The sequence below is a fragment of the Zosterops lateralis genome (genome assembly GCF_965231275.1).
Source record: "Zosterops lateralis genome assembly, chromosome: Z".
In the NCBI taxonomy this organism is placed as follows: Eukaryota; Metazoa; Chordata; class Aves; order Passeriformes; family Zosteropidae; genus Zosterops; species Zosterops lateralis.
Window position 1 is genome coordinate 15,128,125 of NC_139800.1, and position 24,606 is coordinate 15,152,730.

Consider the following 24,606-nt stretch of genomic DNA (forward strand, 5'->3'; position numbering starts at 1 on the left):
GGTGTCACTTTGTCACCGTTGTTTGCAGGTTTGGGATGAGCTGCTGTCGGTCCGCAGAGCCCCGCAGTGCCCGGAGCCCCGCCAGTTCAGACCTGCGGCCGCACAGGGGGATGCTCTGAGCACCGGGATGTCCTGAGCACAGGGATGCCCTGAGCACCGGAATGTCCCGAGCACAGGGATGCCCTAAGCACCGGGATGCCCGGAATTCCGGGATGCCCTGAGCACCACCAATCTGCGGCGCTCAGCTGAGCCTCCTGACAGCAAAGACAAAATGGCACTCACACTGCTACTGTGCCCATCATTCTCATTCCTGAAGCTCTTAAGGAATGTTACTGTTTTCTATCTGAGAATTAGGTAATATCCCTAAATTTCTGCACCAATTTTATTAGTCAGTTTTCTTTCTGCCAGCATTTGGCAACATGTACATCACAGGAGATAGGACTGCTTTCTGTTCAAAGAATGAAGTTACTTACATTTCTGAACTATTTTGTTTTGTTTCAAACTACAAGAGACAGTGCTGCTTCTGGCAACTAACAGATGAATGGGAAGTGTGAGACCAAAGGCAGCAATGTCACTGAGAAGTGAGTGGGAGGGTAGGGAAGAACAGCAGTGGATTCTCAGACCTGACATTTTCTATCCTAATGCCGGGCACTTCAGCCAGCCTCCCAGCTTAGACATCTATTTATCCTGCTCCATCTGGGTCTCATGAAGAGAGAGAGAGATGCGTCCAGTAGCACTAAGAGTTAACACAGTAGCCGTAAACTGCCCTCTGTCTGTGAAGCAGCCGCAGCTAAAGGACACCCTGTTCAGCATCACAGTAAAACGCTGGAAGGTAGTACTAGGATGAATCTGGACCACCTCTTCTTCACTGGCTTTTTTCAACAAGGGAGGACAAGGATGCAATGCTTGAAACATTGATTTATATCAGTTGCAAAAGGTATAGATCTCTTTTTTCCTGGCAAGGCTCTATTTGTTTCCACAACTCTTTTCGAGCATCACAGATTTTGTTCAAAAGAAACACTCTGTGAGTAGCAGATCTGTGCAAACATCCTTGCAAATGTTCTATGGAGTAGCAGTTTTTAGATAATCACCTTCTGCACAGCCTTCACACACTCTCCCTGTCAGATCCTATTAGAATCACTGTGCATAACTTTACTGTGTTATTCCAACATTATAACTCACTGTTGTCAACCGTGTTAGTTCATAACGGGCTGTGCCAGTACAAAAGACATGACCTTCCAGAATGGAGTTAATGAAGCATTAGGCAAGCACCATAATTCTATAAAAGCATAAATATGTAACATATATAATATATGCAGAAAACCACTGTTTGGTATGCTTTCACTTATTATGATACATTGCAACAAAATGGCTCCCTATATTTCAATTTAGGAACAACAATAAAGTTCACTGAATATGTTTGATCCTTTCCACTGTGATAGAAAGTGGCAGATTCTTTCTCTAACTCATACCTATATTACATATCAGATATCAGGGAGCTCTCATAATTCACTATTTATCTTGAATAATGCTTTATGGAAATCTTAAAAAGTGTGTAAAAAATAAAAGGAAAGCATTGCTCTTATGCATCATACCAAATACCAGATTCTTATTACTTTTCTGGAGGGAATGAGGATATCTATTTTATAAGGTACAATGGGTCAAATCAAAAAATCCCAGCACCATACTCAAAATGTATTTAGAGCCCAGAGCGTCCCACTAGAGAGATAAGCTGAGAAAGTCAGAAGTTCCTGAGGAGCTCTCAGCTTGTTCTTCCTTTCTGGCAGCTCCAAGGGGCTGCCAAAATGTGGCCACTTTGCAGCTGTCTGAGTTCACTGGAAAATGGGCTGTTACTGTGTGTACAGTGCCTGGCTTAATTTGCTGACAACTGGGCAACATCATTATACCAATGTATATCATGTGAACTATATACATTTTCTAGTTTGTTGGCTAACAATGTGGTATTTGAAATATTATGTCAATTTATAGTGTGAACAGAATATATTTTCTACTGTGTTGGCTGAGCATGTGTTACTATTTGAAATAATTCTTGATTATTTTAGCTTTATTTGGGTTTTCTTTAAGTCTTCAACATCTCTAGTTCTAAAATATTTATGGATTTTTTTCAAAAGTTTGTTTCATGTGCTTTCTTCCCAGTCCCTTGAGGGACACACAATTCCTTTCATATCTGAAGATCTTTAACACTATGTGTAAATTTCTGAAAGAAATGAAGACAAAATATGTCTATTTTTTTTGAATACAGCATTTGGTTTGGGATGAGTATCCTGGCTAAAGGTCAAAATATACTCTCTTCTGGCAAAGAATTGAAAGCCTCTGCCAGCATCTTTTCCTCTCCGCCCTCTTATTACAAACAGTCTTGTAGCAATCTCAATAGAACAAAAAAAAAAAAGTAGTTTTAATGATTTAGATAATTTGGATGTCCATCATTTTAGATGTAGAAAATATTTCTTTGTAGCTATTATTAATGAACAGTGGAAAATTAAGAAAGCAAGCTGAAATGCAAATGAAATATGTATTTTTTAAAAAAGAAATGCACATTATAAAGTGAATATTGTAGGACCATACTTTGTTCTTAGGTATGAAAGATATTAGTATTTTGTTTCCATTAATTCCACTAAAACCCCAGGTTTGCTCTGCCAGGTCTTATCTAGCTAAATACGTTGTTAATAGAATAAGCTCTCCGACCTCCTGTTGGTCTTCCAAATATAATCAGATATTACTGCCTTTTATCATATGTCTACATGGGGATTTTGGTTTTCACTGGTGATTAGGCCAGGCAGAGGTTAATGAGGAACAGTGTGCACAGAATGTGACCTTGCAAAGCTGTTTTATCCCTCAGCAGCTCACAGAAAACAGTCCTTTCTAGTTTGCAGTGAATCATTAATTTTAGCTGACAGACCTGAAGGCAGCATAGACATTAGTGTGCAGCCTGCAAGCCACCTCTCTCTGCTGACCTAACCAATGAAATCACTATAATTTCTACTGTCTTCTCCAATTTACCAGCAGTTCAGAAAAACTCCTCCTCATCCCCAGAGATGCTTTTCAAAATGACCCTAATCTCACAGCAGTATCAAATGTTGCAGCAGTATGTTTGTAATGGACTCACAGATGTCTATCCTAATATACAAGAGCAGTAATTAATATTTTATATGATTCATTAGCAATTAAAGAGGGAAATATCAAATTGGTAATCATTTATTGAAGAGAAGCTGAAGTTACAGGTTTAAGGTTTTGGGGTTTTTGTGTTTTAGTTTTTTGGGGTTGTTTTTGGTACTGTTTCTCCATCCATAAACAGAAATTGAACAACGAATAAAGGACTTTCACCATCATTCTGTCGTCTGCACCACTCTGACTTATAAGTCTTCGTGTTTCATATTCTCTTCCTTAGTGTCCCACAAGGTATCATATTACCTGTACAAAAGCTCTAATAAAATTTCAGCATTAATATGCATGAGACTCAGTTCAGGTAGCACTGACAGCTGCAAGGAGTAGTGTACATTGATTACACCACAGGATTGATAACTTTCTCAATCTGAAAAGGATGAGCTGTGACAGGAAGTTGAAATGTCAGAACAAGGACATCATTTTATGACTGCAGAATCAAAGAAATATGATCAGCTGACAGAGATCTATTTCACCAAAAAGGGTGAAACAGATTATTTCTAAGTGTCCAGATCAAGTTGTCTGCTGTGTTTTTGCTGTTTGCACTTCCGTTTCATCATTATGTTTTCTAGTCCATGAAAAATGGAGTTTTGTCTCCATGGGAAGCATTGTATTATTTCAGCGTAGATAGGCAGTAAGAACAGATACATGTTATTGCAGGTTAGTAAGAGGAATTAGACTCTGGATAGTGTCAGTTCCCAAAGGCAGAGGTTCCTTTTTTCCGTATTTGCTTTTGCCCAAATCAAACAGGTTAACTTAGTTTAAATGGATGTCTGACTTCATCTCATTGACAGCTCTTGCAGTTATGCATTTTGAATATGGTAGCAGCAAGTTTCCAGGTATCTCTGTCTTCAGTATTTCCTAATAGAAATGTTCAAGTGCCATGTGGAAGTATAGGAAGTTAGGTGGTTCCTAACTCACCATGATTAATTTTTCTGTAAATTTCTTTGAGGCATGTAACAAAAAAGGAGACATTGCAACATCCAGTGCTGTGAATGCTAAACCCTCCTGTAGGTCTAAACTGCTTTCACCTCTGTGAAGGCAGCAGGAGCTGTGGGTAGTGCTTTTGTGGAGGTGTGCTGAGACTTGACTGAGTGCTACTGTGAGGAGATGCCATGTCCTGGTCACTTGTTTATGATATCTCTGCCCCTGACTGCTGGGGCTGGGCAGAAAGCTCATACAAGTACAGGGAGAAGGGAAAGAGGAGCTCTGGCTTCAGTGATGATACATAGAGCTGTCTGCCTCTCTGTGTGGGAAGATGAAAATAAAGAAGATAGAAACAAGTCAAATGAGTCTTCCTATACTGTGGTTCTACAATGAGCAATGATGTTCTTAACCTTTACCTTGATAGAAAATGTTTATTTTATGCTTTTAGAGCTTGTCTGTAATGAACTTTTTTTTTTTTTTTTCCTTAGGGAGCTCAATACATAAAGCCATCCTTTATTATTCTCATGGTAAATTTCAGTTTTTGAAGTGCCTGAAAATCTGCAGTTCAAGCTTCCTTCAGGGTTGAAGACTAATGCTGCAATAATAATAACATAGGCTGCCATACAGGTAATTTTGCCATGAGAACAGTTAACTTGAACAGTTTGCAAATGAGAAAAACATGCAAGGGAGCCTGAGACTGGGCTCCTGCAGTAAGGCAGGGGATGATCTCTGGCTCTGATGACCCAGCTGCTGCAATTGGGATGGTCCCACCTCCCTGTTTCTAATGTGATGCTTCCTGATCCTTCAGGTCTCCTGTGAGCTCTCAGGAAGATTGTTCAGAGAGTTCATGTAGCAATTATCGATCCATTTGTTTTGCAGGTTTAGTTTTCTAAAGTGTCTGAACTGATTCACAAGGCCACTGGTCTTCAAAGTGGAGTGCATGCACAGGAAAGTTCTCACTTTCAGATTTGAGGAAAAAATATTTTTTGTATTGTCAATAAAAGAGATTTTAGAAAACTGCCTCAAAATTTATCTTAATCTCATCCTTTTTAAATCTCTGTTTCTGTGCATGCCTTACAGTGTGCATAATAGTACAACAGTAAATATATATAACTTATTAAAAATAAAAATATATAAGGGTTGTGCTGCAGATCTTTTTAATGATGGAATGTGTGATCAAAAATTTTGAAGACTGCTGCATTAGAGAATCAGCCGATGAAAATCTGAGGGTGCAACTCATGTAGAGGGGTTGCCACCCTTCTTAGCAGTAGCTGGTAAAATCAGTCCTCAATTGGGATAATCACCAATCACTTCCTCTTCTCATTAGTAAGGTTAGCAGAATTACAAAAAAAAAAAAAACAAAAAAACCCAAAAAACCCCAAACAAACCAAAAAACCCAAACCAAACCAATAAACAAAGGAAGTCATATCTATGGCCTTGACTTTTGAAATTACAGACTTCTCAATGGCAATAACCTCTAACAGAATAGCTTGACTGACATGTGTGAAAAAGAGTCTCTTAAATTTTCTAGCACAAATGTCTAGAGCAGGTGAGTCAAAGATTTTAATAGTATTTATGCAAATAGGCTTTCAAATGCACCTTTATTTCTAAAATAATGATGTTTGTTTCATATCACCCTTTCAGGCATCAGATCACATGTGGGGATGCTGGAATTGTTTTATAGGTTTTAGTTATAAGTTTAGTATAGTTTTTAATTGTAACTTTAGTGTAGTTTTTTAGCTACCTTAAGTGGGCCCCCTATCCTGTTCTTATCAGAAGTGGATAAGAGTTTCCAAGACAACCCAGGTCTCTGCCCAGAGACTGTCTCCCATTGGTCCCTCCCCGGGATGAATCCCTACCCATCCTTTCCAATGTATCTTTCCCCTCCCCCTCCCCTCCCCCCCCCCCGTCCATCAATTGTCTCCAAGGTCTGAAAGTTCGGCCAGTGGCTGGTAGATCCCCCAGGGATCCCTCCCCAATTTACCTTGATTTGTTAGTGTTTATGTAATTCAGTTGGCATTTGCCACTTCGCTTTATTTTATTGGTTTACAACTTGTATCCACGCCCCAAATTGTTTTGGACAAAAATTCCCTGCAGCCCAGGTTCGGGGTCTCTCTCTTGAGGCACAGGGCCTGGGGCCAGGGGCTTCCCTATGACCCCCAAATAAAACCTTTGTTCCCTGAGCCTCGAGAGTGTTCCCTCTTTCAAACCACAGCCGTGACAGTGAAGGTAAAGGTGCTGCAGAGCCAAGAACCCACACAACAGTTCTGTTGAGGCATATCTCAGAGCTAGCAGGTGGTCCAGCCGAACGCCGGGCGGGCCAGAGAATGATACGCACCCCAACAATCACATGTACCCATGTGGGCATTGTCATTCTCTCCTCTCTGGCCTGGATCTACTATACTTAGGGTGCCTATAGTTACAGCATCAGATATCTAATTTTAAATGGACAATGAATCAATGCTTACAGATGTTATCCTCTTGAGTTATATTTAATACTTGGACTGAAGGAATCACCATACAAACTGCAGAAGACATAATAACGTAAAAATCTACTTGATGACTTGACGGCATTTTAGGAATGTAATTTTCTACCTGAAAAATACAGCTGGAATTGTAAATAATAGGCAAATAATTCTGTAGAAAGCTAAAGCTGAAAAAAAAGATTAATACCTACACAAACATATAGCAAAACTTAAGAAATAGTACTATTAGGTGGGTAGAAAGAAAAGGGATTTTTCTGTATATTGAGGAACAAGCATCTGTATTTGGATTTGTACATATTCTAGTTCTTGCTAGACTTACATATAGGTATAGAATAACATATTGGCTAAACATACAGGTTTAACATATAGGTTAAAATGTTACCATTAACTTCAAAATATTGGAAGAAATAATACTAATGGCAAGCTGTATTTTACAGATGAGACATTCTGCTGTGGAAAATTCTCATTATAAGAAAAACCAACGTTTGCTGCAGTAATTCCAAAGGGCAGGTTTTTTTCAAAGACATTACTGTCAGCATCTACAGTTCACAGGCAAGTGACCTGGCAGAGAGAGGAACTCATGTTGCTAAAGGTGTTGCTTCGCGTATCTGTCTCTCAGGTCAGCTCAGCGTCAGTTGGGCCGCCCTGCTAGCTGTGATACGCCAACAGTACCTTCGCGTGGGTTTTTGGCTCCGCAGCCCCGTTGCCCTAGCTGTCTCGGCCGTGGTTAGAAAGAGGGGACACTCCAGGCTCAGGGAGAAAAGGTTTTATTCGGGTAACTCAGGGGGCAGTCCCTGGTTCCAGGCCTGTGCCTCTGGGGAGTGACCCCGGGCCTCGGTTACAGGGGGTTTTTGTTCCCCCAAAATCTCAGGGGTGGATACAGGTTACAAGACCAATCACACAAAGCCAGGTGGGTAAGGTCAAAATGCAATACACAACATTAACAAATCAGGTGGATTTGGGATGTGGCCCTGTGAGACTCACCAATCCCTGTCAGACACCTCTCCTGAAGGTCTGGGGTCTGGGGGATGGTGGGCATGTGGGGGAGAAGTACAATGGGATGGGGGAAAACACAATAGGACGATCGAAACCCAGGGCAGAGGATTAGAGTTGTCTTGGCAACTCTTATCAACCTCTGATAAGCACATTCCAAGACAGAAACTTTACCTGGCTAGGGTTAAAGTCCAAATCACAACTAATCACAAACCTACAACTAAGAAACTTATGATACTATTCCAGCACCCCCACACCTCCCCCTTTTTCTTTTATTTGTGTCACTGGTCTGGAGTGTAAATATCTGAGTCACACTCGCTGCTGGAGTCAGAGTCTGGTGGGAATTCGATGGCAGGTGTCACTGAATGCACTGAGGGGGCAGTAGTGGGGAAAATTGCATTCATGATCAGGCTTTTGACCAAACCAGAAGCAATGGCTACAATTAAGATGATGAACAGAAACAACAGTCCGGTTTTGATCCACGAGCTGGCGATGTTAGAGAGTCCAACACCTTTGAAGAGGTTATCAAACCAGTCCCCTGTTTCTTGTTTGATGGACTCGACCATTCCTCGCAGCTGCTGGATTGATTTTTTGACGCTTTCAGCCTTAGATGATAAAACTCAGCAAAAAAGGGTTAGTTAAACAACCATCGAAAACACTCCTCTGGGGGAAACAGCTCTTCTGCTTCCACTTCATGACAGAAAACCCAGGAGGGAAGAGTAATTGGGCTGGGAGGACTTGCCTCTGGGCCCGCATCCTCCTCCTCCTTTTTCCTCCTTCTCCAGGAGGCCACAGTGACCTGGGGTACTTTCATTTCTGAACCCTTGGGAACATAGGGTCTCACATTTCTGGAGGGGATCCACCGCAAACCGGTGGGAGTGGAGACGCAGGCGTATCCACGTCCCCAGGTTACTAAATCATGGGGACCCTGTATCCTCAAGGTCTCTGGATCCTTGACAAGGACCTTTGGCCTTTCCCGGGGCTCCAACTGTGAGCTCCCACGGAAATGCCTTGTCACCGGCGGGTTCATGGTTTCAAAGGAACAGTTAAGAAAGTTCAACGTGAACAAGGCACGGGCTAATCTTACAGACGGTGGCTCAATCTTGAGAATCGGTTGCTGTTGGCTGAGGACTCTTTTGAGGTTCTGGTGAGTCCTTTCTACAATCGCCTGACCTGTCGGAGAGTGGGGGATCCCAGTTTTGTGTTCCACTCCCCATTGTTGCAGAAAACTGCAGAATTCTTTGGACCTGTATGCTGGACCATTGTCTGTTTTCAGGGACTTTGGGATGCCCAGGACAGAGAAAGCCTGGATGAGATGCTTGATAGCATCCCCAGCCTTCTCCCCTGTGTGGGCAGAAGCAAAAACAGCTCCTGAGAATGTGTCCACAGAGACGTGCACGTATTTCTGCCTCCCAAAGGGGGCAAAGTGCGTGACGTCTGTCTGCCACACTTCACAACTGGACAAACCACGGGGATTCACGCCTGTGGGCATGGATGGGATGGCATACCTGTGACATTGCGGACAGCCAGTCACAATCGCTTTGGCCTGGTCACGGGTTAAGTTGAACTGCCTGACCAGACCTGGCGCGTTTTGATGGTGAAGCTGATGACTGATTCTGGCTTGCTCAAAACGGTTTGGCAGAGGGGCTACCTCCACAGGGGCAGCGAGAGCATCGGCTCTCCTGTTTCCCTCTGCTATGAAACCTGGGAGCTCTGTATGCGACCTGGTGTGCATCACATAAAAGGGTTGCTTCCTGTGGGAAATCAGTTTGACCAGCTTGGAAAGCAACTTAAATAGAGTGACATTGGAAACCTCCTGCAGCACAGAATGTTCTGCTCTAGAAACTATCCCTGCAACATAACTTGAATCTGTTACCAAATTGAAAGGTCCAGGGAACGTCTCAAATGCTCTAACGACTGCGGCCAGCTCGGCAACCTGAGGTGATCCTTCCACCTCAACCACCTCTGATTCCCACCTCTGGGTGACGGGGTCCCGCCAAGTCATAACTGATTTGTGGGACTTTCCGGACGCGTCAGTGAAGACGGTTAGAGCCTTAAGAGGCTCCTTGCTTTGGACACTTTTTAATTCCAATCGAAATTGGGCATCCGAATTGAAAATTTTGTGGGCAGGCCGATGAATAGAAATTTGACCAGGGTAGTTATCTAGGGCAAACTGCAGCGCTTCGTTCTCTTGAAGCAGATGCTCTAGCATAGCTTTTGTAATTTGACCAGATTTCAATTTGATTGGCATGTGAATGCACTCAAAGTCACAACCAGCCAGTTCCCTAAGGCGCATTCTGGCTTTCCTAATCAGGTCAGCCATCAATTCTTGTGGCTTTGTCATTCTTTTGGTCCTGTGGTGGCTCAGAAAGACCCACTCTATAATAGAGAGAGGATCTTCTTTGCCTTGGACCTCCCTTGATTTTTTGAGGGTTTTGTTGTTCCACTGAAAAATCATCCCATGGAGATGTGGCAGCTTTCCTAAGATGATGAAACGAAAAGGCAGGTCAGGTTTACATCTGTTGGCCTGTCTGGTGGACAATGCATGTTGAATGTTATCCAGTGCAATTTTTGCCTCTGGGGTGAGGGCCCTGGGTGAGCTCAGTTCAGCTCCCCCTTTTAACAAATTGAAAAGGGGGGCCAGGTCTTCGGTAGAAAGGCCTAGCCAAGGTCTCACCCAATTCAGAGCTCCACACAGCTGATGGACATCTGCAAGGGTCTGAATTTGGGTTTTGATTTCCAATCTTTGAGGAACAATAGTCCTCTTCCCAATTTCCAGCCCTAGGTATTTCCAGGGTGGCATCTTTTGAATTTTGGATTCCTGTAGTTCAAAACCTGCATCAACCAGTGCAGCCACGGTGAGGTCAAGGGCATGTGCCAACAGGTCATCTGTTGGTGCAGAAATCAACACATCGTCGAAATAATGCTGGATTATCACTTGGGGCACCGCTGCATGCACAGGTGCGAGCAGGGAAGCAACATACCTTTGACAGATCACTGGCGAAACTTTTAAACCCTGCGGAAGGACTCTCCACTGATACCTCTTTCGTGGAGCCTCTCGGTTCAAGGTGGGCACCGAGAATGCAAACCTTGGGGCATCATCAGGATGGAGGGGAATGTGAAAGAAACAGTCTTTTATGTCAATTACAGTCAAACTCCAGTTTTCGGGGAGCATGCTTGGGGCAGGCATCCCTGGTTGCAGGGATCCCATGTCCTCAATTACCTCATTAATTTTGCGGAGGTCATGGAGGAGCCTCCACCTGGTCTTATCTGCTTTCTGAATGACAAACACTGGAGAGTTCCACGGTGAAGTGGTCTCTTCAATGTGGCCCTTTTTCAGCTGTTCTTCCACAAGCTCATTGAGCGCCTTTAACTTCTGTTTAGAAAGTGGCCACTGCTCTATCCAGATTGGTTCATCTGACAGCCAATTCAGTTTCTGTATAGGGCGCTCTTCAGTGACCACTGCCTGAAAAACCTTTGGAGGGTCAGGAATGTTAATTGTGACTCCCCATTGGGACATCAAATCTCTTCCCCACAGAGGTTCATCAAAATCCAAAACGAATGGGCGTAGCGTGGCCATTTGCCCGTTTGGCCCTTCAATTGTCACTGCCTTTTTTGACTGCTTGGCTAGTTGCAAGCCTCCAATACCATTTACATGTTTGGCAATGTCCTGCAGTTCCCAATGTGATGGCCACATCCTTTCTGGGACGACTGTCACATCAGCAGCTGTGTCCCAAGCTCCTTTAAGGAGTTTGGATTCCCCACTCATAGAAAGCTTACAGAAATCTTTTGGCCTGTTTGAGCCTATCTTTTTTACCACAGCGACAGTGGTGTCTTTGTCGCTTTCTCCTTTGCCACTCTCTGTGGCACTTTCCTCTGGACTAGTCTTTACTACAAGTCCTTGCACTGCAGGGATGGCCTGGGCAATAATTTGCCCTTTTGGTAGGAAGGTGGGTGGGTTTTCACTGCGGAGCCACACAACAAATCGCTCTGGGTCAGTTGTGATTGTCCCAGGGGCAATCTGTATGTCTGAGGGGGTGAACTTACAGTCCCCAATGACCACAAATTTTGTCTCCACCATGTGCCACGTGCCGGGTTCCTTTGAGACCATGGCTGTTTGCCACTGACTGTCCCGCAGGTGAAGAGGCTCAGCCAACTGGAGCCTAAATGGCCCATACCTGTCCGCTGTTGTCAAGGATCCTGATGGCTCAGGCAATACTATGTGCCTCGGTTTCCCTTGTTTTGTCAGGTCCTGTGGAGAGAGAGACAAATCTGATTTAGGTAACCTTTTTTCTTTTTGGGTTGTTTGGGCTGCCCGATTGGGATTGTCACGCTGGGCAGTTCCGCGCTCTCGAATCAGTTTTTTGACACCCTGGTGTTCTTTTTGTTCTCCCTCCCCTCATGTTCCCTTTCCTGTTTTAAGAAATTGTCAAATTGTCCCTTCAATGGACACTGATTGATCCAGTGACCGCTTTTTCCACACAGAAAACACTGGCTGTTAGCACGTGCAGGAGCGTTCTTCTTGTGTGGATCTGGTGTTTTAGGTGTTTCCACAGCCGCAGCGGTGATTTTATGGCGCGTTTTCCCCTCTCTAAGGGCTGGTTTTCTGCAGCGTGGGACGACGGCACTGACGGCTTGTAGCATCTCTTTGAGAGGAGGTGTCGAGCCTGGTTCTCTGGGTATCAGATTTATTGCAGCAGTGCACTCCTCGTTCGCATGAGAGAAAGCCAACTGCTGAATCACTTGTTTCTGTGCCTCCTCTCCATTAAATTGCTGTTCCACAGCTGAAGCAAGTCGCTCCACAAATTTGACATAGGGTTCTTGTGGTTCCTGAAAAATGTCTAAGTAATATTGTGAGGGGCCATCGGGCCGCATTTTCAGAAAGGCTTTGCATGCTTGATTAGCTACAAACTCAAGGACATTTTGGGGAATGTTGGTAGCCTGGTCTGAGGCTGCTTTCCAATCCCCTTCCCCTAACAGGTGGTTTAGGGTAATAGGATTGCCTGCATTATCAGTCGCTGTGGTTGGGTCCTCCAGCAAACCTGGCAATGCAGCTTTCAGCAGTTTTCTCCAAGTGACCTCCCATAGCTCAAATTCCATTTTGCTTGAGAGGCACTTGAAAATCTGCTTCAAATCAAAAGGTACAACTGTGATTCCACCAAAAGAAGTAAACAACAAGCCTTCGAAATAAGGGCTATGTCGCCCATATTCCTTTAATGCCTTCATGAGGTCTTTAACAAGCGTCTGTGACAACGCTTTCCAGGTGGCTACCGTGGTTCCCTGCCCCCTGCTCCTTCGGTATGTCACCGGAGTAACTGTGGGTACCCCATCTGTGTTTGCATCTCCGAGCTCCTGCTTCCCTCCCTCTTGGACCCCAGCCGCTGCCTCAGGTTCCCAGTTGTAAGCTGGGGGCTGCTCCCAGCCTGCCTGTGGCACGGGCGGCTGTGGCCGTTGAAAGTTTGGAAAAGCATTTCCCAAGAAAGGTGCAGTCGGGGACACCGTGTTCCCGAGTGGGGGGTAGGGCGGGGGCGGTGCCGGTGGGGCTCCCCCTGTGGGAGGTGGCTGCGGGGGGGCGGGCTGGGGCAGGGGCGGCGCCTCGCTCGCGCCGTGGGGGGGAGGGAAGGGGCTCCACGGCGCTGTGGGGTGCTGCTGCGGCAGGGGGAGAAAGGGAGGGGGGGCCACGGAGTCCGGTCTTTTCAGCCACTGTCCCGGGAACCCGGCAAAAGCGGCTGCAGCGCCGGCATTCGGTGGGGGGAGGGGAGCGGGCGGCTGCGTTTCCGGGAAGGGCGCCGGCAGCCCCGGCAGGGGAGGATGGGCAGCCGGCAGCCCCGGCGGGGGAGGATGGGCAGCCGGCAGCCCCGGCGGGGGAGGGGGGGCCGGCAGTGCCGGCGGCAGCGGTTCCGGGGGGGGGGAAGCAGCAGCCCAGGCAGTCCCAGCACCGGGCGGTCCCAGCACTGGGGGAGGCGCCGGCAGCCCGGGCAGGGGCGGGGCAGCCGGCAGCCTCGGCGGGGGAGGAGGGGCAGTGCCTTCACAGTAGGAGTGGGGTAAACCCCACCCCTGGCTCTGCGGGGGCGTGGGAAGGGGCGGGGGAAGGGGCGGGGGAAGGGGCGGGAGAAGGGGCGGAGGCAAGCCTTGTGAGGGAAAAGGGGGCGGGTACAGGGAAGGGCCAGTAGGAGGGGGCTGAAAGGCATTCTGGGAACAAGAAGAAGGGGGAAGGGCACCAAGAGGCTGCACCTCGTGGCTGCCGCCATTATGGAGGCATTTTTCTTTGTTCTCTGGGGAGGGGGGGGTCTCTGTGTCTCCCTTCGGGGGTTTCTCACAGCCGTTCTCGCTGCCGGACCCCACCGGGCGGGTTGAGGACTGGTGGTCTTCCTCGGCGAATGAGAAACGGACTCTGGGTTTGTTGGCCGGGGAAATCGGGGGGGTAGTGGGGGGGGTTTGGGCGTTCTGGCCAGCCAGACTGCCCCGGGAGCTCCGAACAGCCCGGCCGTGGCTGCGGGGGGCGGGGGATCCAGGAATTCTCAAAATGCTCGGAGAGGGGGAACTGTGGGGGGCCGGAGCATTTTTTAAAATACCTGGGGGGGTTTTGGGGGTTTTAGGGGACTTGGGGGGCTTGGGCGATTTCGGGGAGGGGAAAAGGGGAGACCTGGGGGGTTTGGGAGATTTCGGGGAGGCAGGGGAATGGGACCGGGGGGGTTGGGGGGACTTGGGAGAGGCAGGGGGAGGGGTATGGGGGGAAGGGACTGAGGGACGGCAGTGAGAGAATGCAACTTTGTTATCTTGCATTCCTGTGATCTCTTCTAAGGCAGCTTTTATTTGCCACGGCCAGAATGCAAATTTTGCAGCCAGGACGTCTCCTGACTTCCCTAATTTTTCCAACTTTTTAGAAGCATTTTCCCAGAACCAAATGCTGTTCACTTGGTCCGAATTAACATTCGGAAAATGCAAAAACAAATACCTAATAAACTTTTTCAGTTCCTTTTTTGAGTATTTAACTTTGGCAACAATTAAAACTCCAATTAAACTTTTAAAAACCTCTTTCTGGGTGGTGTTTAGTCCGTTTCCCATTCCGACTAGCTGTTATCCTTTTCCACCACCCCTTCCCAGGAAAACCACCCCCCAAATCCCTGTGGGCGTCCTTTCCTAGGGGTAAGGGCTTCCTTCGGGTGGACCCCCGGTCCCCCCCTGTCCCGTCCCTCCTAGGGTTCCCTGAGGCTTCCCAAGCCTCTGTGGTGAGTATCCTCCCCTCCCTTAGAGGAAATATACTCACCAAGCCCTCGGGACACTGGAGACGTTGCTGGGGCAACCACAAGCCTGAAGGGACTCCTCTGGGCAGGAGCTGTTCCCTTCTTCCACCAGGGGTGCTTTTTAGCAACCCCAGTGGCTCCGTGAAATGCTGAAGACCTCGGGACACGACAAGGCGACGTCCTCTCAGAAGGTCTCTGGGTCACAGGGTCCGAGTCTTCCTCAGGCCTCCGTGTCAGCTCCCACGGCACAGCGGGTCAAAAGGCGTCTGCAGGCCCCACGAATGGGCGCCAGTCTGTTGCTTCGCGTATCTGTCTCTCAGGTCAGCTCAGCGTCAGCTGGGCCGCCCTGCTAGCTGTGATACGCCAACAGTACCTTCGCGTGGGTTTTTGGCTCCGCAGCCCCGTTGCCCTAGCTGTCTCGGCCGTGGTTAGAAAGAGGGGACACTCCAGGCTCAGGGAGAAAAGGTTTTATTCGGGTAACTCAGGGGGCAGTCCCTGGTTCCAGGCCTGTGCCTCTGGGGAGTGACCCTGGGCCTCGGTTACAGGGGGTTTTTGTTCCCCCAAAATCTCAGGGGTGGATACAGGTTACAAGACCAATCACACAAAGCCAGGTGGGTAAGGTCAAAATGCAATACACAACATTAACAAATCAGGTGGATTTGGGATGTGGCCCTGTGAGACTCACCAATCCCTGTCAGACACCTCTCCTGAAGGTCTGGGGTCTGGGGGATGGTGGGCATGTGGGGGAGAAGTACAATGGGATGGGGGAAAACACAATAGGACGATCGAAACCCAGGGCAGAGGATTAGAGTTGTCTTGGCAACTCTTATCAACCTCTGATAAGCACATTCCAAGACAGAAACTTTACCTGGCTAGGGTTAAAGTCCAAATCACAACTAATCACAAACCTACAACTAAGAAACTTATGATACTATTCCAGCACCCCCACATAAAGGGATTTTCAGTTAAGAGACCTCAAATTAACTGTACTGGCAGCTCCTGCATCAGCTGCAGGAATATGCCCACTTTAGGGATCAACAGTCCAAAAAATTCTGCAGCTTTTAGAAGGCAATCATCATCCAAGATGTCCTTGATAAAAGACTATAATGCTAATCTCAGCTTTTATGTTTTCTTCATTTTTGCAATAGCTTAGAGAAAGTAAAGACAGAGAAACTGGAGTGACAAACCAAGCCCAGAAGAGTGCAGATCCCAAGGGCTGCATAGATCCGTGGTCCATCTAACACATTATACACGCTCTAATACCTGCCTGTAGTGGATGCCTAAGTAGGAAAATTAGAACAGAATGAGCATACTGTAGTTTTTTCAAATGCCCTTGTAACCTCTGAAAACATGCAGATCTAGGGCTTACTGACTGAATGCAATGCCTCTGTATTAATAACTTGCAGAGGATTTTCTTCCCATTGCTTTGATCTTAAACTTATTGAATCCATGTAAATTTTCTCTCTCCATAGCAGCTCATGGCAGCAAAGTCACAAAGTTTAATTGAACATCATGCAAAAGACCTCCACCTTTGGTTTGTTCTCAGCCTTTCCACAATAGCTTCATTCAATGCTTTCTAGGACGTGTACTGGAAAATATGTACTCATTCTCACACAATTCACCCTCTCTCCTGATTTCACAAACCCACTGTATGATCTCCATAGGCTGGAGAATTTTAGGCTACTTAGCTGTTCCTGGTATACCCATTCTGGATTTCTACCTGTAAGAAAGTATTTTCAGAGAAGTATTTACACTTAAATCCACAAGTGGCTGGTTGTAGGATTTGGTGGACACCTATATGTGAAAGTTGAATTATGAGTGGCAAAAAGAAGGCAAATACAGAACAACTATTTGTATGTCTTGCAGGGTCACTTATGGCAATTGCAGTTGAGCTTTCAAATTTCTTGATTCAGGATACTGCAGATGTTAGAAGCTTATGCAGGATCTGTAAGGGGTGAACAAATATTTGTCCAAGAAAAATATATCAAGATGGTGTATATGCAACAGATGGACCTTTAGTTGTAAACATTGGGAAATACTCTGGAGAATTGCTACACAGTCTCCATTCCCTTTCTCCTTCACTCTCCTCTGCATTTGCCAGGATTTATTGCTTTGTCAAAAGACGAAGAAGTTGCTAAGACAGAAAGATATACTTGTATCTTTTGTAGTTATTTGTCTGTCTCATTCCCTCAAAGAGTTATTTCTTTAGAGAAAGAAAAACCTTTTGATTACCTGTGTTTCAGTTATGGGCTCTTTGCGCCCTCAAATAATTTTGAACAACTCATATGAGTTTAGTAAATAGTGAATAATTTTGTCTGATTTTCTCTTGTTTTCCTTAACTAAAATCTGCTAAACCAAGACAGACATGGAGCAAAAGCACTGATTAATTTATCAAGGGCAATAAAGGTCAGGGCCTGATGCCTCATAATTTTCTTGCTCATTTTTGAGAACGATAGGCAAAAACATCAATAAAGTTGAAATAATAACAAAGCAAAGAATTGAAAATTATGTTCTATCTACAGTGTACATTGTGTCTTATCAAGTTTATCTCAATAGGAGGGAGATCTTTCCTCCCTAGAAAGGTTTATGTCAGAGCTTTCTTTTTATATATCCCTACTGAGTCATTGGGTGACCTGATAGTGCCCACAGATTGAAAGGTAGTCGAGAAGGTATATAATGATTGCAAACATAATCCTTTAGTCTTCTTTTCATTTTTTTTCAACTTTAATTCCTTTCAGCATGAAGGTTAGACTTACACACTTTGATAGGCAGACAATATTTTGATGCTCTTTGCAAAAACAACAAAGAAAGGGCAAATCTTCAATTTATCTCACTTTACTGTTCTGCAACTAGGACAGCAAATTGTCTAGACATTATATTTTTTCTGTCTTTCCTTTAGAATTACTGTGTGACTCAAAGCTCAGAAGCAGAAGCAAACTACTTCAAATGAAAGATCTGTTAAAAGGATGATGATTTATAGAAACTGAGTCATATTTTTGTCTTGTTTTTGAGGAACAGATACAGTGTACTACAAACATGTCTGGTAGTTCTGCAGAACTAAGTATTTTAATAAGACTCTCCTATTATGTTCTCTTTTATTGAGAAATATAAGATTATGAAGTAAGAAATCTGAGAAGAACATTACTGATTATTAAATGTCCTTGCAAAGACATCTATATTCTTACCATGAAAAAATGCAAAGAAAAGGCCACTTCAGAAAGAACTTTAGCTAAATTACAAATAAATTGTTCCATATCAAGTAAAGAATTTTCCTCCCATAGTTTCTCAGTGGTCAGCAATAGGTAAATAATCTAGGTGTGACCAGTGTCTTTATTTATTTATTTACTTATTAAAACAAATAAAATGTTAACATATAATGTAATTTATATTGAAAGTGTCTCTCTGGTAGGAGACAATATAATTGCAATATAATTAATTTTCAATTAATCCCATTAATAGACTGAAATAAAATGACCATAATTTACACTGAACAGATTAATGGTCAAACATAAGCAGGCTAAAGCTTCTGCTAAAAGCAGCAATACTGAAATAGGCTGTGAAGAATGGAGACTTTTTCCTCCAGATAGCATAACTAGAAATATTTCTCAAATACAGAAAAACTGTGAACTTTAGAAATGCAGTAACATAAATTTTATAATATTAAGTGTGAAGATGAACAGATAGGGCATAAAAGATACAAGAAGGAAGGAAAGATGTCAGGTTAGGTCACAAAAAGCTGTAGAAAAGCTAAAGATCCACTCTGAATAATCCAAATTAGATTCACTCAAGAGAAATAAAGAAGTATGGCCTTTAAAAAAAAATAAAAGGCCTCACATATTCGCATGAGTATTCTGAAATATACACCTTAAATATTAACAGAGCTTTGGTCACAAATTCACATACTTTCTTGACTATACTCATGTTTATCCCACAATCATATTTTCTAAGGATAGAGATATTTTAAAATTATTTTGAAGAAAAAAATCTTCCATAACCATGCTAAAAGTATTACATATTTCAGCAAGCAATTAGTATGGGAGGCAAACTCCATAAAAGAACCATTTGTTGCAGACAGAATTGTGTTAAACAATAAAATGATGACATTAAGATCATGTATTTCATAAGTGTATGAGTTCTTTTGTAAGTATATTTATCTGTTTCATCCATAACTCCCTTTTCATAGCTGATTGAGCTATTTGTTTACAACAAAGGACAATAGATATTTAATATGTAAATATATAATTCAATATATCTATTTTAATCTATCTACATTTTTCTGTATCACTGGAATAAAATTTTAGTAATCTACTCAGCTATCTTGCTGAGAACAAGGTTGTCTTCTAAACAATTTCACAAAAATAATATCAATAGATTATGCAATTCTGAATCAAGATTCCTTAACATCTCAAAACAATTGACAAAGCACAGAGGATAATTTTTAACTTTTCCATGTGCAGGTTATGGAAACAACACATGTGAGTGCACACACAAACACAGACATACAAATCACCTGCAGATCTCTAATTCAGTCAGCAAAACTATGCTGATTTACTACTGAAAATGTAGAAGACACATGCCAAATATAAAAATTTATTACTCATGTACAGAGGGCAAAAATCTCAAACATGCACTGCATTTTCCAAGCTTCTTGATGGAACGATACCAAGGATAAGTGGCTCAATTTAATTTAATAAATACTGTGATAATGTTTATTCCCAATGCATGCTTAGAAGTACAATATCCTGAAGCTGTTATACAGACAGACATGGGAATGAAAAACAAGGGCTGGGTGACTGCTTTACTCTTCCAATGCAGTTTCTTCTGTACAATATAGAGCAGAGCAACAGAACAATTTGTGAGGAATCACAAATCTTTTTGCAAGTGTGTTACCATGTTTTCAGTGTCTGTAATGAATCATGTAAAGAGCTGCCACTGATCCTGAATATCATCCCACAGTTTAATTCTCTCTATGCTACAGAGCTCACACAATATAAAAGCAACCAAAATGGAGAGCCCACTGGGAAGTGGCACAGGTGAGGGCCAGTTGGCAAGATTTCCACCCAAGGAAGTGGTCACTGACTCCTGAGAGGCTATCCAGAGATTCTTCCTCTGCAATTCCCCACCATCATCCAGCACCTACAGACTTTGGCAAACCACATTACGGTGCTCCTGTGCAGAACCAGGACATCTCTCTGCACTATCTTAGGCAGTGCTGGAATCCTAAGAGGCAGACTTATTTGGGACTGTTAGTCATCTAGTAAAGCAATTTTACTAGACATAAACAGTTGAGGTTTTACTTCTTTTTTCTAAGAAGTGGGATAGCACTTTTGGCTACTTGCTAAGGACTAGATGTTCTTGTTTTCAATGCAGCTTCACGACATTTAAATTATGATAAATTAACTATTATATGCACGTTTTGTATCTGCACCCAGAGAAACACCACTCCTTGGAATACCTTCACTAAAACAGCTCCTGGGAACACTTTGGAAGGTGGGGGAATAATCATTCCTTGCACATGAAGAACAAGAAGCTGATCAGGACTGGTGGTGTGGTTTAAAACCACCTGAAAATTAAGCCCCAAGCTACCTCTTCCCTTCCTACCATTCCTTCCAGTGAAAAAGGAACAAAAAGGCAGAGATTACAGTTTAACAGTTTTCCAGAACAGCAATTAGATGAGGAAAGTAAAGACAACAATACTAATAACAACAGTATATAAAATGGAGTAATTACATGCAAAAAGTGGCTACATAAGTCCAACCCACCTGTTTTTACCATGGCCAGTGACGTGTGGCTTCCCAAGCAAAGGGAGAAAATGGGAGATGTTACCATAGTCGAAGTATTTTTTCCCTAAACCCAAGGCAATGAAAAACAAGGATGGACACACCTACAAGCTGGATCACCCACACCATGCCCCCCATCACTCTGTTCACTGTTTTGCTCCCCTTGAAAAAAGGAGCAAAATGTCGATGGCTCTGTGTCTCATTCCTTTTTTCTTCCACCCAAGTTTATGCCCTGTATTCTGGTATTGAATAACAACCTAAGCATGCCCATACTGCTCCAGGCTCCACACCCCTCACAGCAACTGCAAGGGAATTAACTCTGTCCTATCTGAAACTAGGATAACCCCTCAGCATGGATTCACAAAGTTGTCCTGCTTGCCCAGCCTAATAACCTGAAATGTGATGAAATGTCTGACTTGGCAGAAATGGGGACACCAGCGGGTGTTTCCTACTTGACTACCTAGGCTTTATCAGTGTTTTAACACTGTCTCCCCTAAAACCCTCACAGAGAAGCTGCTGGAGTATGGGCAAGGTGGGCAGACAGCAGAGTGGGTTGAATGGTTAGGCCCAGAGGACTGTGATCAGTGGCATGAAGTTTAGCTGGAGGCCAGTAGCTAAAAGTGTATCTCGGGAATCCACACTGGGTCTTGTGCCACGCCATATCTTCATCAACTACCAGGATGAATGAGCAGAGGGTACCCTCAGCAAGGCTGCTGATGACAGAAAACCAGAAATGGGTGATACTGCAGAGGATTGTGATGCCATCCAGAGGGACCTGGACACGCTGGAGAAATGGGCTTTTACAGAAACATCAATAAATACAACAAAATGTAGTGCAAAGTCCTGCAACTAAAGGAGAACAACTCCGGGCACTATGCAATGCATTAGGCATGGTGACCAGACGTGGTATATACAGAAACATTTATTTAAAGTGTACATATATTTTATAATATTTTCACTGTCAGGCTAAAATAGCGTGAGCCTGGGTAGCCAATAGGATAAATTTTCAGAGGTCTGCTAACCAATAATATATTGGTCGATTCCCTAATAACAACATCAGCTTTTTTTCCCTAAGACAAGTGCTTGTAAAACATTGTTTTTTCTGCAAAGCTACTGTGCTTCTGCTACTTGTTACATCTTAGAAATGTTAATATATCTTTCCTGCCTTGACTGAATAATCCTTTCTCTTCTAACTAAAATCTCTTTGCTTTCTTTCCCTACAATCCCATATGATAGGGACCTAACAGCTGGAAAATTACTTTTCAGGGCAGTACCTGGGAATCCTGGTAGGCACAAAGCTGGACAGAAGCCATAAATATTTGAGAAATGTTTGAAAGCTTGCATGAGAGCAAATAAAGGCACTTCAGCTGAATAAGTTGTAAGAGGACACATAGAGGAAGATGAAAGAATTTTGAGGTATTAAAGGGCAGCTGCCATTAAAATCAAACTTCTATGAGTTTTCCAAAGAGCACAGGATCCCACCAGGAGCCATCTGCTTTAGTCACACAAGTAGTACTTCCTCACACAGTGACCAATGTATCTCATAGGAAATGTGTGAACTGTCGTGTTCAGAGAATTAAGTAAATGGATGCAGATTAAGGAACATTCTCCTTCTAGCCTCTAGAGAATATCTTCTTTTCTGTGTTTCTGTGAGTGTTTTTTTTGTTTTGTTTTGTTTGGTTTGGTTTTGGGTTTTTTTTTATTTTATTTTATTTTATTTTATTTTATATTTTTTTTCTGTGTGTGTGTGGTTTTTTTTTTGGGGGGGGTTGTTTTGTTTTGTTTTGGTTTTGGTTTTGTTTTTTTGGGGGGGGGAGGGGTTGGGGTTTTTTGGGGGGTTTTTTTGGTTTGGTTTTTTTGTTGTTTTTTGTGGTTTTTTGTTTGTTTGTTTGGTGGTTTTTTGTTTGGTTGGTTGTTTTGGTTTGTTGGTTTTTTTGTTTATTTGTTCTTTTGGGGGTTTTTTTGTGTTATTGTTCTTCAGTGAATAGAAACCATGCTTCCTTCATTGCTGTTTTTATGCCTCGCCCTGTCTCTCCTCTGAGAATAACCTCCAATTTTGTTGTCTTAGTTACTGTAAGTAAGCTAGGTAAGATTCTAATTGATTTGTCCAAAACTATTAGCTGTATGCAAATTATTTATTAAAAGTTTGCCTGTTCCAAATTAAAACAGAAAGTAAAAGTTTCCTGAGAAAAATCAGCTTATGTATTTGGTCAGTGCCCAAGACTTGATCTCATCTATTTCTAGTCCTTGTGGTGATAGTTTACATCCTAAAATAAAGTGAAAGTCGTTGGACACCTATGATAAAAGCAGAGAATCTGATTTCTTGGGTAGAAAAAGAAAGATATTTCAGTAAGGGATATTGCTGCCTCCTAATCAAATTAATCCCCATATGGACACCTGGGGGCAGTATGTCTTCACTAGCAGTCTTTCTAACTTACACTTCTTACTTTCTCAAAGCAAAAGAAATAAAAAAAATCAAAAAAGAAACGAGTAAGTTTCCAATAGTCATTTTTCAAACAGGATGAAGAGTTCGCAGCAATCCCAGACACAGCTACAGGTTGGAAGGAGAGGTGATTGAGAGCAGCCCTGCAGAGAAAGATTTGGCAGAGGTGGTAGATGAAAAACACAGCATGAGCTTGCCAGGTGCACTTGCAGCCCAAAAAGCGTGGGCTACATCAAAAGAAACATAGCTTGCGGGTGAAAGGAGGTGACCCTTTAATTTAAAACCACTACTCTTTGTCTTGTTTAAACAGACCCTGATAAGATATGTGTCCTCATCTCTCCGATCAGCCCCCTTTAAATATTGAAAGGCCACTGTGAGGTCTCCCTGGAGCCTTCCCTTTCCCAGGCTGAAAATCCCAACTTTTTCATCCTTTCCTCAGAGGAGAGGTGTTCCAGCTCTCTGGTGATTTCTGGCCTCCTCTAGACCCACTCTAAAGGTTCACATGCTTCTTGTGTTGGAGGGCCAAAAGCTGGACGCATTAATCTAGGTGATGTCTCATGAGACCAGAGGAGAGGGGCAGAATTACTTTCCTCAACCGTTTGGCCACGCTGCTTCTGAGGCAGCCCAGAACAGACAATGATAAATGAAACCTAGGGAAAAAAAAAAAAAAAAAAAAAAAAAAAAAAAAAAAAAAAAAAAAAAAAAAAAAAAAAAAAAAAAAAAAAGACTAAAGATAATTCATCATTGAAGACAGCCGAAACACATCTGAACAAGGCCTTTAGTAAGATACATAGTAAGATGAGGAAATACATCTTGCTGTAAGCCAGGGCAAGATTAAATGGCTGTGAATGATCTCTCTGTTATCTGATTATGTGAACATGATATCACAGCACAGATACACATTAAAAAAAAAAAAAAAAAGTTATGATCTGAAGATTATTCTGGTATAGCTTTATTTAAAATGTTGTTGAGAAGATTTGTAGGTCTTGAAATAACTCCTCAAATGCTTCAACAATATAAACTTTCTCTGTGTAAGGCACTGACCACTGTCAGTCTGGATAACAATTCTGAAAATGTTTCCAGCATCCTGGAGACAGTGAGTGGCAGAAGAACCACTGCAAAACTGCTGGCAGAAAGGGCCAGCAGTATCCAACACTGCAGGAATAGGAGCACAGCCTCCAGCAGGGACATGATGATTCCCCCCCAATTCCACACAGCTTAAGGCAAATGTGGATACTGTGTCGCCTGATCTGGGATCTTCAGTTCAGGAAAGATAGTTCCAGGATTAAAGGAGCACAGCAGAACCCACCAGGATGCTGAGGGAACTAGACCACCTGCTCTGCAAAGGATTGGATCCCATTCTGCCTGGAGGCAAAGGACTTTGGTGAAAATTTAGATTCGGCATCTCCTACCTATAATCTTGCACATTGGAAAGGCAAGGCCAAACTCCCAACACGAGAAACAGTGGGCAAATATTGAAACAATGCAGCTTCAGGTTGGACATAAAGCAAAACTATATTTTCCTATGGGGACAGCTCAGAGTGGTG

At 43.5% G+C, this 24,606-nt stretch overlaps 1 long non-coding RNA gene across 2 annotated transcripts in view; it reads right to left on the minus strand.

Annotated features, from left to right (window-relative positions):
* The window catches only part of LOC310922625, a 275,851-nt gene extending 252,067 nt beyond the window's left edge, over positions 1 to 23,784 (minus strand). Inside the window, exon 1 of one of the 2 annotated variants that reach the window (XR_014592455.1) lies at positions 23,710 to 23,784. This is a non-coding gene — a long non-coding RNA (uncharacterized lncRNA). Of the gene's footprint in view, positions 1 to 23,694 lie in introns of both variants that reach the window. The other variant, XR_014592456.1, reaches the window with a different exon arrangement.
* Between the last annotated feature and the right edge of the window lie 822 nt (positions 23,785 to 24,606).